The sequence below is a fragment of the Cibotium barometz genome, chromosome 43, assembly GCF_041138505.1.
Source record: "Cibotium barometz isolate CiBa-2024 chromosome 43, ASM4113850v1, whole genome shotgun sequence".
NCBI lineage: Eukaryota > Viridiplantae > Streptophyta > Polypodiopsida > Cyatheales > Cibotiaceae > Cibotium > Cibotium barometz.
Window position 1 is genome coordinate 21323365 of NC_141088.1, and position 12781 is coordinate 21336145.

The following is a 12781-nucleotide window of genomic DNA, read 5'->3' on the forward strand; positions in this document are numbered from 1 at the left end:
TCAAGATTCCCGGCTTCAGCTCATGATGCTTCAGTTCCTGATCAAGAACAGTTGGCATTCGTTGGCAGTGAACTAAGGGGCCTGTTCACACACCATCACCTGGCATGCCTCGTGGACAATACGCCAACAGTTAAACCCTTCTTCTGGCCCTTGACCTGCAGGAATAATTTTTTCCGGAACTACTACAGATCTGGAATTATTTATTCCCATTCCCATCCTTTGTCATCTGAGTTGAGTCAGCTGGTTCATTAATGCCCCCATATACAAACTCTATCTTTGTTCTTGTATTGTATCTGGGCTCATGCTCTCTTCTGTGCTTGCTCATTGCCGCGTCCTAGGCCTATCTTCTCTTCCAGTCTCCCATGCTCTACTTCTATAACTTTGTCTTCCGGAAATCTGATGTGCTCTTTGCATGGCTGAAACGCTCATTTTCGCAGCAAAAGCGTAAGGCTTTGAGTACTCTATAGCAATGGTGTCATCAGAATAGATTTGATTTTCTGGCTCGTTGGTTCTACATACCAGTGCTCGAGGCCCATCCATACGGAGGCCTTCTAGAATCTTCGTGGAAGGGGATCCTCATCGGTTTTTTCCTTTTCAGCCAACCTGGTCGGTTGGTGAGTGGTACTAGGGGTGTCGCCCTTGCATGGGCTTCTACCCCCTCACTCAGAGCGGCTAGTCAAGACATGGCTGTAGACATCTATCATCTCTGTCATGGGTAGTGGTGTGTGAACACTCTAGGACAAGCCAGGGCACTTTTTCCCTCACTAGGAGGTTTTTTCCCCCGTGCACAGGAACACCCTCTTATTTCACTTATGGTGTGTCCTTATCTTCGTACTTGTTTTCGGGTACACTTGCTCCAAGCAAATCTAATCGAGCTGTGTGCCATCTCTCCCTCATGACTGCTTCACTGTGTGTGTGTGTGTGTGTGTTGTATACTGTTGTTGCTAACCCTAATACAGGTCCAACATTTGGTATTAGATGTCATGTGCATCATAGATGCCATGGACATTCTCAGGGCTAGATCCAGAAGAGGCAGCCAAATAAAGAGTAGAACCGAGATGAAGGAGTACAGAGCACTTGTGGCAGAGTAGACTGGCATGGAGAACAAGCTGAAGATCAGAAGTGTGTCGGTTGCTGCAGGACATTGGTGCTGGCTGCATAGAAAGGACTGTCGGCTGCTCTGGAGGTGGTCGGCTGAACCAGCATCAGGCGCATCAAGATCAAGGAGGACCACCCAGTCGGCTGAATTAATAAGCATTTAATGCATTAATACTGGCCGACCAGCAGTCGGCCAGTCTACCCTTTGTCCAAGGGACCTATAAAAAGGCCCAAGTACTCATTGTTTTAGGCATTCTCTCCCACTAGGGGATTGGATCATTAGAGGTCCCATAGGGGACAGATTTTAGGGTTAACCACCTTTTCAGGAAGGCAGCCAAGGGCTGCAAGATATGTACCCTTTTTGTAATATAGTATATACTGAATTTCCAGCACTTCTCACTCTCTCTCTACTCTCTCTCTACCTGCGTTTTTGCATCAGATGGTGCGTTTTTTGCATCAGAAGGTTTCCAAGAGTGTTTAGGGCTGAAAGAAGACTACCTAGAGCTTCCGCGTGTTACATTGGTATCAGAGCATCAGGCTCAGCAAAGCTAAACACTGAATCAGTCCCATATGATGGTGTACAGGTCCAAGGTACAGGAAAGTACACGGATTCGAAGCCCAAGGCGAGGAGCACAGAAGCGGGAAGAACTCCCAGGAGGTTTGTTGGTGGTGTTCCACAGTGCCAGATGGGGATGTCAGTTCCGTGAGCCAGATAGGTTCTCAGGTAACGGTCCCAAGGGAGGTTGATCCTCCAAGGGTGATGTGAGAGTGCCAGACTCAGTTCCAGGAAAGAAGACCAAGACGGTGTTCAGAGTCAGGGCAGGAATGGATGGTGGACTAGAGGAACCAGATGCATTGATCTTCATCAGAGACAGAGTGGTTTGGAGAACAGACCGGATTTTCAGAGAAAAAGGTTTGCCAGGGATGGAAGATGACAGAGGGACTTCGGGACAGGATTGGGATGATGACAGTCATCCAAGAGCAGGTTGGATTCCCGTCATCAAGTTTAGCAGAGGGGGATGTCATGTGCATCATAGGTGCCATGGACATTCTCAGGGCTAGATCCAGAAGAGGCAGCCAGATAAAGAGTAGAACCGAGATGAAGGAGTACAGAGCACTTGTGGCAGAGTAGACTGGCATGGAGAACAAGCTGAAGATCAGAAGTGTGTCGGTTGCTGCAGGACATTGGTGCTGGCTGCATAGAAAGGACTGTCGGCTGCTCTGGAGGTGGTCGGCTGAACCAGCATCAGGCGCATCAAGATCAAGGCATCAGGCGCATCAAGATCAAGGAGGACCACCCAGTCGGCTGAATTAATAAGCATTTAATGCATTAATACTGGCCGACCAGCAGTCGGCCAGTCTACCCTTTGTCCAAGGGACCTATAAAAAGGCCCAAGTACTCATTGTTTTAGGCATTCTCTCCCACTAGGGGATTGGATCATTAGAGGTCCCATAGGGGACAGATTTTAGGGTTAACCACCTTTTCAGGAAGGCAGCCAAGGGCTGCAAGATATGTACCCTTTTTGTACCATAGTATATACTGAATTTCCAGCACTTCTCACTCTCTCTCTACTCTCTCTCTACCTGCGTTTTTGCATCAGATGGTGCGTTTTTTGCATCAGAAGGTTTCCAAGAGTGTTTAGGGCTGAAAGAAGACTACCCAGAGCTTCCGCGTGTTACATTGGTATCAGAGCATCAGGCTCAGCAAAGCTAAACACTGAATCAGTCCCATATGATGGTGTACAGGTCCAAGGTACAGGAAAGTACACGGATTCGAAGCCCAAGGCGAGGAGCACAGAAGCGGGAAGAACTCCCAGGAGGTTTGTTGGTGGTGTTCCACAGTGCCAGATGGGGATGGCAGTTCCGTGAGCCAGATAGGTTCTCAGGTAACGGTCCCAAGGGAGGTTGATCCTCCAAGGGTGATGTGAGAGTGCCAGACTCAGTTCCAGGAAAGAAGACCAAGACGGTGTTCAGAGTCAGGGCAGGAATGGATGGTGGACTAGAGGAACCAGATGCATAGATCTTCATCAGAGACAGAGTGGTTTGGAGAACAGACCGGATTTTCAGAGAAAAAGGTTTGCCAGGGATGGAAGATGACAGAGGGACTTCGGGACAGGATTGGGATGATGACAGTCATCCAAGAGCAGGTTGGATTCCCGTCATCAAGTTTAGCAGAGGGGGATGTCATGTGCATCATAGATGCCATGGACATTCTCAGGGCTAGATCCAGAAGAGGCAGCCAGATAAAGAGTAGAACCGAGATGAAGGAGTACAGAGCACTTGTGGCAGAGTAGACTGGCATGGAGAACAAGCTGAAGATCAGAAGTGTGTCGGTTGCTGCAGGACATTGGTGCTGGCTGCATAGAAAGGACTGTCGGCTGCTCTGGAGGTGGTCGGCTGATCAAGGCATCAGGCGCATCAAGATCAAGGAGGACCACCCAGTCGGCTGAATTAATAAGCATTTAATGCATTAATACTGGCCGACCAGCAGTTGGCCAGTCTACCCTTTGTCCAAGGGACCTATAAAAAGGCCCAAGTACTCATTGTTTTAGGCATTCTCTCCCACTAGGGGATTGGATCATTAGAGGTCCCATAGGGGACAGATTTTAGGGTTAACCACCTTTTCAGGAAGGCAGCCAAGGGCTGCAAGATATGTACCCTTTTTGTACCATAGTATATACTGAATTTCCAGCACTTCTCACTCTCTCTCTACTCTCTCTCTACCTGCGTTTTTGCATCAGATGGTGCGTTTTTTGCATCAGAAGGTTTCCAAGAGTGTTTAGGGCTGAAAGAAGACTACCCAGAGCTTCCGCGTGTTACATTAGAGCATTGGCTATTATGCATCCAGGGGATTCCTTCTTCTGCAACAAGATAAGTGGACCAACTCTAAGACCAGCTGGGGCACTTTTTCCCTCACTAGGAGGCTCTTCCCCCATGCACAGGAACACCCTGTTATTCTCACTTATGGTGTGTCCTTATCTTTGTACTTGTTTTTGGGTACACTTGCTCCAAGCAAATCTAATCGAGCCGTGTGCCATCTCTCCTTCATGCTGCTTCACTCTGCATGTGTGTGTGTGTGTGTGTGTGTTGTATACTGTTGTTGCTAACCCTAATACAGGTCCAACATTCGGTATTAGAGCATTGGCTATTATGCATCCGGGGGATTCCTTCTTCTACAACAAGATAAGTGGACCAGCTCGTGTTTTTTTTCTTTTTACGGCCAATACTTTCGTGGACACTCTGATCCTCTTTGGAGGTCTCCTTTGTAAAGCCTAAGGGCCTATAAGGCCCTCTTAGTAAGGAGCTCAAGCTCCTATGAAGCCCATGGGCTGTAGAAGATAGCACCACCCACCAACTGCTCATCGCCGCCCTCTTCTCCACTCCATGAAGCCACACACACAAATCAGCATATGCCCAAGGCCCAATTCGAGATCCCCCATGTCAACTTTTTGATTTGAACATCTCCGCCACCTCCACCCAATTTTCGGTGGTTCAGTCCATTCCTGGCCGTCGCCGCCCAACTCAGTTGGCGGCGCCACCATTGCAAAGCCAGTTTTTTTTAATCTAAAATTTTTTGAACTATTTTTGCACCATTGCATTCCTGAGTCTCCCAATACCACTTTTGCGTAAAAGCCCCATCATTTGACCCCTCAAAAGTTCTCTGCAAATTTTCAGCCAGTCAAAAAACAGAGCTAAAACGACAATGGCCGGGAGTCTTCGGGCCACTCATCCATTGCATTGAGCTATGGCTGGCAGTGATGTATTCAATTGGTTGGGAATAGAGGACAAGTTGGATGGCTCCAACTACCCTCTCTGATCGTACATGATGTGTCATGTGTTGGTTGCCAAAGGCTTGTGGGATGTAGTTAGTGGCCGTGAAACATGTCCTATTACACCAAAGGAGCAGCAAGCTCCTAGTGGTGAACAAGGAACTGGCATAGTGGAGACTACACGTGGTGAAAACACAAATCCACGTGGTTGTACTCATACACGTGACTCATCACATACAAGTGATTCAAGGAGTACACGTACTGGTGGTGCTGACGTTGGTCGTGCTCCTACTCCGGAGCAAGCAAGATGGGATGCCTGAGATGCACAAGCACATGCTCTCATTGCTCTATCAGTAAAGAGTAGCAATATACCTCACATACGCTCATTCAGTGGACATTGCATTTGTAGTGTGTTTGGCCACTTGCAATGTTTCGGTCAGATGTTTTGTGCACGTTATTATGGTTGGTAATTATGAACACTTGAACTTTGGTAGTCTACTTCGCCTTCAAAGGCATGATATGGTTTCCGTTTTGCCTCCACTTGCAACACCGATCTGCAGCCCCTCGTTGCTGCGTTTTCTGAACTGCAACTGCTGGTAGCTCTACCTTCACCTAGGCTTCATCATTTTCAGCCGAAGGTACCTTCTCTTCAGCATTTTTTCCTCATCTGAGGTGTGGAAGCTGGTCAGCCTGTATTTTCAGGATTGCAGCCCCTTTGTTGGCTGTGTTTTCTTCTCTAGTAGACACATATCATTTGCAAAGGGAGTCTTGTGTGGATTGTGGCTTTGGTGACAGCTTGGTACCTGAGGAGGACATTGAATTTTCTGATTTCAGTCAGCGTTTTGCTGATTTTGGAGCATCTATACCTGCGTTTTTTTCATGGCCTACACAATACCCCGTTTTCTCCTGTTTCTTGCCTTCTATTGGCGGTGGAGTGCAGTTTTTTGTTGGATAGCACTGTTTTGGCTGCGTTTTGCTTCCCAAAGGAGTTTTCTACCCTCAGAGGGGACCCATCTCTAGCTACTTCACTTAAGGATTAGTTTCGGGACCTGTTTTGTATCTTTGGAGACTTTCTTTTGCGACTAGAGTTTGCGGATCTTGGAGGAGAGTAGTTCTTTCTTGACGAGAGTAGTGATCTTTTCAGGGATCCTGAGCAGAGTTTTATTTTGTCCAAGCCTGTGTTATTTGGAGTGTTTGCAAAGAAAGGAGGGTGTTTTGCCTGTGAGGTGTGATCCTGCACAAGGATCACTTGTTTGTTTTGCTGATTCTTGGGATCTTATTGAAGAGTCTTCTACTATTAGTGATGCTTTTGAGGACCTTGTTACCACTGCAATTTATATTCCTGCTTCCCTTCCTCATTGTGAGGAGTCTTATCTCTGCCTCTCTTTTGTGATGCTTCTGAGGCTGCCCCTCCCCCTACTAGTTCTGCATTTGGTTTCATGCGGCATGCAAGGTTGTTTTGGAGGATGGAATTTCAGACCCGATGGGATGCTTTGGATCTCTGGTTGCTAGCCGTGCCTAGGTACTTCCAAAGTTTTTTGGATTTGGATCTGAATCAGGTTGGGCTTGTACCAGTTTGACAACATCAATTTTCAGAGGGGGATGTGGAGTCCTTCCATCTTGCGATGCCAACCTCAGTGGAGTGTGCTTGTCTACAGCATTGGGCAACTCATGGTACGGAGTTTAAGCAAATGGACCCCATCTTTTCTTCAGAGTCTTTACATCTTGCAATGCCGATCTTTCTAGAGGATGCTTCTTTTCAGCGTTTGGCAACTCTTGTTACAGAGTTTGAGCAAATGGACTCAGAGGATTCCAGTGAGGAGCAACCTGCTTCTCCCAGGATTGATTATCTACAGAATCTCATCTTGGTTGGTTTTGAGGTTTTTCATACCTTCTCCAGGTTGGAAACACGACATTCGACTTCGGGGAGTGTTCTTACACTTGGGAGTGGAACCAATATTTAGAGCAACACGAAGCAACCTACATGGTTGTTTTCTTTCAAAGGAGAGGTATACCTAGCAGCTTGTTCTGTTGCTTTTATAGTAGCGAAAACTTCACTTTCTTGCCAGATGGCAAATTTATCATGTTTGATTTCTGTAACTTGGCTAGCTGCCTTGCTGCAAGCAGATTGAACTTAAGTTCCTCCCATGGCAGTTTTGCAAATTCTTTGAGGCCTACTCTCTGTAGCCATTCTACATGCTTTTCAGCTTCTTTGAGGATAGCAGAGCTCAAGTGTTCGAATTCCACCATCTTGTTGGGATAGTTGATTGGGTTGGTTGATGATAGAGAGCAAGAGACATAGATAGCACGATTGCAGAGGGCAGCAATGCTTAAAAGGCTCAAAGTTGCAGTGAAGTGCACGCTCAAGAAGAGGCTACATTCACTAACGGCCGTTGGTAGCAACGCTTAAAAGGCTCAAAGTGACAGTGAAGCATGTGATTAACCCACCTCAGGAAGAGGCTACATTCACTAACGGCCGTTGGCTCCGTGTCCGCTTTTCGAAGACTCAATCGTGTACCGCCAAGATCCTCATGCTTGAGCACGATCTCCAGCTTTTTGAGTATTTATATGAAAAAGACACACTGAAAAAAACAAGAGAAATAATGAGGGGGTAAGGGTGAGCATTTACTGATGTGACCTCCATATCCTTTTCCCTATGCTCACTATTTATGGCCATTTCCTTTGCTATTATTGGCATCGCCAACCCTACAACTGGCTCTTCCTCTCCTATTATCACATCAATCATAAGCACATTATTGAGGATCTGGACGAAAGCAGGGATAGCCCAACAAGATCTATGGAGGTTCAAACAAGATCACCATGATGAGAATGTGTAGATGTAGAAGATGGTGAAGCTTAAAGGTGATGAAGCTCAAGCCATGGAGTGCAAGGGTTAGAAAGAAAGAAAGAAAGAAAGAAAGAAAGAAAGATATATTAAGCGTCTACTAAAGACCCAATGGACCTATGAGACCAAAGTGATACAATAATGTCCATGGCATATCTCATCATGGAATGGAAAATAAAACAGAAAGAAAACCAAAGTTATCTCATTGGGGCATTGCTAACGTACATTTGGGGGTTATCATCATTTTGACAGAGCAATATTGGGCATTTCTCTTCTTTTGTAAAATCTTGCTAACGCATTAAACCCTAATGCTTAATCAAATTTCAAAATTGAGGGCGCATTCCTTGCATTAAGATGTCGCTATAGCCTTCTCTAGCATCATTATTCAACAACCCTAAATTCTAAAACCCTAATTTTTGGAAACCTCAATTTTTGGGGCATTCTTTGTAAGGGACTAGACGCTCACATTGGATTCCATCCTTTGTTAAAACTTAAGACCTTCCCGTCATTTTGCTTGAAACGACTTCCCATTTGCTCATTGAGAAGTTTGATTGAGAAAACTTCCACATGGACAAAACTAAAATTCAACCTCATGAGAGGAGGACTTTGGCCTTTTATTGAGGGCAAAGATGAAGATGCACCTAAAAAGGCTTGGAAACTAAGGGATCAAAGTCCTTATAAGTTATCCATCATGTCACAAATCTCCCGACATCCAAAGAGGCATATGAAGCGTTGGATAAACTCTTTGGAGCTCAGGGGGTAAGAACTCTAAAGTTTCATTACAGATAAGAGTTCTATGGACTCATCCTGCAACCACATGAGAGCTTTGACGCTCATGTGAACAAAATGAAGTCCCTCTCATGAACCAGCATGCTACACTCAAAGCGAAAGTGGAAGAAGATGTGACCGTAGCTATGCTGATAAAGTCGATGCCATATGAGCTTTAGGAGAACCTCATCACCACCTTGAAGAACCTGCCCAATCTTACATCGGAAGGGGTCATAACCTCCTTTAAGGAAGAGGAGAAGAAGATGAAGGACAAAGAAGCAAAAGATGAAGGACAGAGAAGCAGGAGGGAACGACTCCTTCACCAAGAAGAACTACAAAGGTATCAAGTGTTTCCTTTGTGGTAGGAACAACCATGCAGAGAAGGATTATTACTCAAAGAAGCCATGCAAACATTGTAAGAAAAACAAGCACAATGAAAAACATTGCTTTCACAAAAAGAAAGATGCCAACATCATTGAGGAGACAAAGCTTTCCAAAGAGGAAGCAAACTATTGTAATGATGAATGGGCTTTTTAAAAGTCCAAGTTTGTGTTGTTTCAGTTATGTTGTGTGTTGTGACCTGATCTTGTGTGTACACTACCCTTTGGATCCCATAACTGGCCTATGAAAATAGGGCCATGTGATTTATCCTTGACCAAGAAAATTGGCATGAGAAACCATGAGCCTAGATTTATCTTGGACACCCTTGAGGGAGGGATTGTTGGGAATCAAGATCTTACATGTGCCTGTGGAGAAGAACCTTTGGACCTATAAAGGTCTTGTACTTTCATTGAAATAGACACGCAACTATCCCATCATTGACTCATGTAACTCTCTCTCTCTAGAGAGTACTCTAACACACTCTCTCTTTAAGCTTTCACTATCTATGCTTTAGCTTTAGCCATGTTTGTTTATCAACCTCCATAGCCTGCAGCTCAAGCTCCACCATATCCAACACACCTCCCGTGCCATGCTAGTCCCTCAATCAACTTATGACTGGAACTGAGATTATTGCTCAGTCACCCCCCCTTGACTCCAACAAATCCGAAAGACTTCCAAAAATACTCCGATTTTGGGGGACAACCCAGGCAAAGAACCCTAGACCCAAACATAAATAGAAACTAAAAATTGAGAAAGATTTGCCCCTCGATGCCGATGAAGATCCTTTTTCGGCATCATTTCCAAGATTCTGACACTTGGCTGTCGAGTGTGAAATGTGTACTTGCAAGAAGCAGATGTTTCGTGATGATGCTTGCAGTACAGATAGTTGAAAACCTTTTTAGCACGACAGTGGCTAGGACAGAGGATCCGAGTGAATGGACGAGGTCATCCATGATGCTTTATCTCAAAAAGATAAGGATATGATCAATGTCAACCTTTCTAGATGTGTGTTGTTTTGCAAAAGCAGGTGGAGCACAACGGAGAGGTCAAGCTGAAGCTTGATGTCCTTGTCGTGGTCTTTGAAGGAGGTTGAAGTGCGAGGAAAAAATGGTTCACTTATGCAGGCACAGGAGAAGACTGTCACCTATGGCAAAGTGTCACTTCAGAGGAGGTGCCAAGGAGGCACCCTTGTGGAGAAGGTAGCCTGTGTGGAAGATGAGGCAAGGAGGAGCTAGGGGAACAACCCCCAAAAAATGCACGCAAGAGGAGCTAAAAACGTAGGCACGAGAGGCTAAAAACGCAGCTCAACTCAGGGAGAGAATCGCCATGAACCTACCAAGGAAGACAGAGAAGGTGGAGCAACATGTGGCATTGCAGAGGAGGCAGCACACGAAGAGCAACTGTGGCAAGGCGGCTGAGCAGCGCTAGCGGAGGCGGCCCCACGGCCACAAGCACTACTCGAGTGGGTGTTGGGAGTGGCGTCTATCCTCTACAATCTGATTCATACGCTCTGTTTGCCCATCAGACTCGGATGATCAAAGGAACTCATACTCAAAGCGGAAGCACGCTCTAAACGGCGGAGGTTGGCAACAGGCAGGCGCTTGGCGGCATGGGCGGCGGGCTCTGGACATTTTTTGCAGGCGGCAGATTGGTGGTCTTTGTAGAGGCCTGCTCCTACCTTGCGTTTTCAGAAGAGTGGTGATGGGAAAGGGAAAAAACAAGACTATGGCCATGGCTCCGATACCATGAAGAAAATAGGGATAGCCCAAGATCTACGAAGGTTCAAACAAGATCACCGTGATGACGATGTGTAAATGTAACAGAGATGGTGAAGCTTGAAGGAGATGAATCTCAAGCCATGGAGTGCAAGGATTAGAGAGAGAGAGAGAGAGAGAGAGAGAGAGAGAGAGAGAGAAGTAGAGCTCAAGTATGAGAGAGAGATTGCACAACTTGAATGATACTCATTAATCTAAGAATGAAGGACCCAAGTACATGCTTTTATAGGCACTAGGCCTTATCTTTTGACGTAACCCTTAATAAGGGGCGTTCACACCTAAGAGGGTGTTCACACCAGACAAGACCTAAACAGTCCTTTCACACCACTTAGATTCTGACTATTCCTTCTCTTTTTGGATCCAGTTTCTTGAGCGGTTTTTTAGAACAAATCCATGGTATGGCTTCAGCCTATACCCATTGACTTGCTTTGGTAATCTTTCACCATCCAAACTTTCTAATTCAAATGTTCTTCTACCCAACTTACTAAAGATTTTGAAAGGTCAAGTCCGTCTCATTTTTAGTTTTCCTGAGTGTGGTCCCATCCTGGAATTGAACAACATCACTACATCACCTTTCTCAAAGATTTTGAACTTTGAGTTTATGTCCACCTCGATCTTCCTTCTCTTTTGAACCACTCTCTTCTCTGAACCACTTCAACTACTGAATAGCCTCTTCTCTTCCAACTTTAGGAGGTTATCTATCCTATGCTTCTCAGATTCCTCCGAAGACAGTCTTTCTGTTATAGCTACTCTAAGAGGAACTCCATGGGCACAACAGCCTCCAACCCATACACCATGCTAAAAGGTGTCAAACTTGTGGTGTTCTTGTAAGTTGTTTTGAATGCCCACAATGTAGAATGCAACTTCGTGTCCCAGTCTGTTCGGTTCTCATTTACACTCTTGATTAGTATTCCCTTCACGATCCGCTTTGTGGATTCCGCTTGACCATTGGCTTGTGGATAATACACAGTTGACTCCTTGTGTATCAACATGTGCTGCTCCATCAGTTTCTTGATTATCTCATTCAAGAAGTGTGTCCCTTGGTCACTTACTAACTCGATTGGGCACCCAAATCTTGTCATGATCACCTCATATAGGAATTTGGCCGTTGATGCTGCTTTGTAGTCCCTCATTGCCTTTGCTTCAACCCACTCTGTACAATAGTATGTTGCCATCAAGCTATAATTGTTGCATGTTCTTTGGGTTGCAAGTTTGAATAGTTCTACAAAGTCCCAGCCCCATTTTTGGAAAGGCTCAAGAGACAGTACTGGGTTAAATGGCATTATATCTGATGCGTTCAATTGTCCCATCCTTTGGTACACGTCACATTCTTTTGCAAAAGTGTGAGCATCCTTCAGTGTTGTTGGCCACCATAGCCATGCTTGAAACACTTTTCTTCATATCATCTCTCCAGAGAAATGTCCTCCATTGACCCCTTTATGCACTTATGGCAACACAATTGCATGTTCATGCTGCTCTAGGGACGCATCTTCTGAGTATTTGATCAATGCCCATTTTGTAGAGTTGCCCAGCCACCACCATGAATGACTTACTCCTGAGAGTCAGCTTCTTTCTCTGGTCTCTTGATATATACTCCAGAAAGAAGAAGTCAAACACGAATTGCAGCATCTCTTCCTATCAGTTTAACTTTTCACCATCCACTCCGAATAGCTATGCATCTGGAAAGTCGTCCTATTGGAGCTTCTCTGAACTCCAACCTGGACAGGAAATCAACTACTACTGCATGCTGATTACCCGGGGTGTGCTTGATGGTAAAGTTGAACTCCTGAAGAAGCAACATCCATCAGGCCAATTTCCCTACGATCCATGTGAAACTCAAACACGTTCCCCAGCAAAGAGTGCTTGAACTTTTTGATGGAATAGATCATCCCCAATGATTCCTTTTCTATGGTGGAATGGTTCATCTCTCCTTTAGATAGCCTTCTACTCGCATAGTACACTGATCAGAACCATCCCTCTTGTACTTCTTGCATTAGAGCGCTCCCTGTGGCCACATCCAAGGCATCCACAAAAACATGGAAGGTGAGATTATAGTTGGACTGTTGAAGTATGGGTATGGAAGCTAGCATCTTCTTCAAATTTCTAAATGCCTCCAAATATCCCCCAGTCTCGACATGCTCTGC

At 45.5% G+C, this 12781-nt stretch overlaps 1 protein-coding gene across 2 annotated transcripts in view; it reads right to left on the reverse strand.

The window, feature by feature from the left end:
• Positions 1 to 12781, reverse strand: part of LOC147613684 (uncharacterized) — a 62517-nt gene that overhangs the window by 3189 nt on the left and 46547 nt on the right. The gene's annotated exons all lie outside the window — the stretch shown is intronic.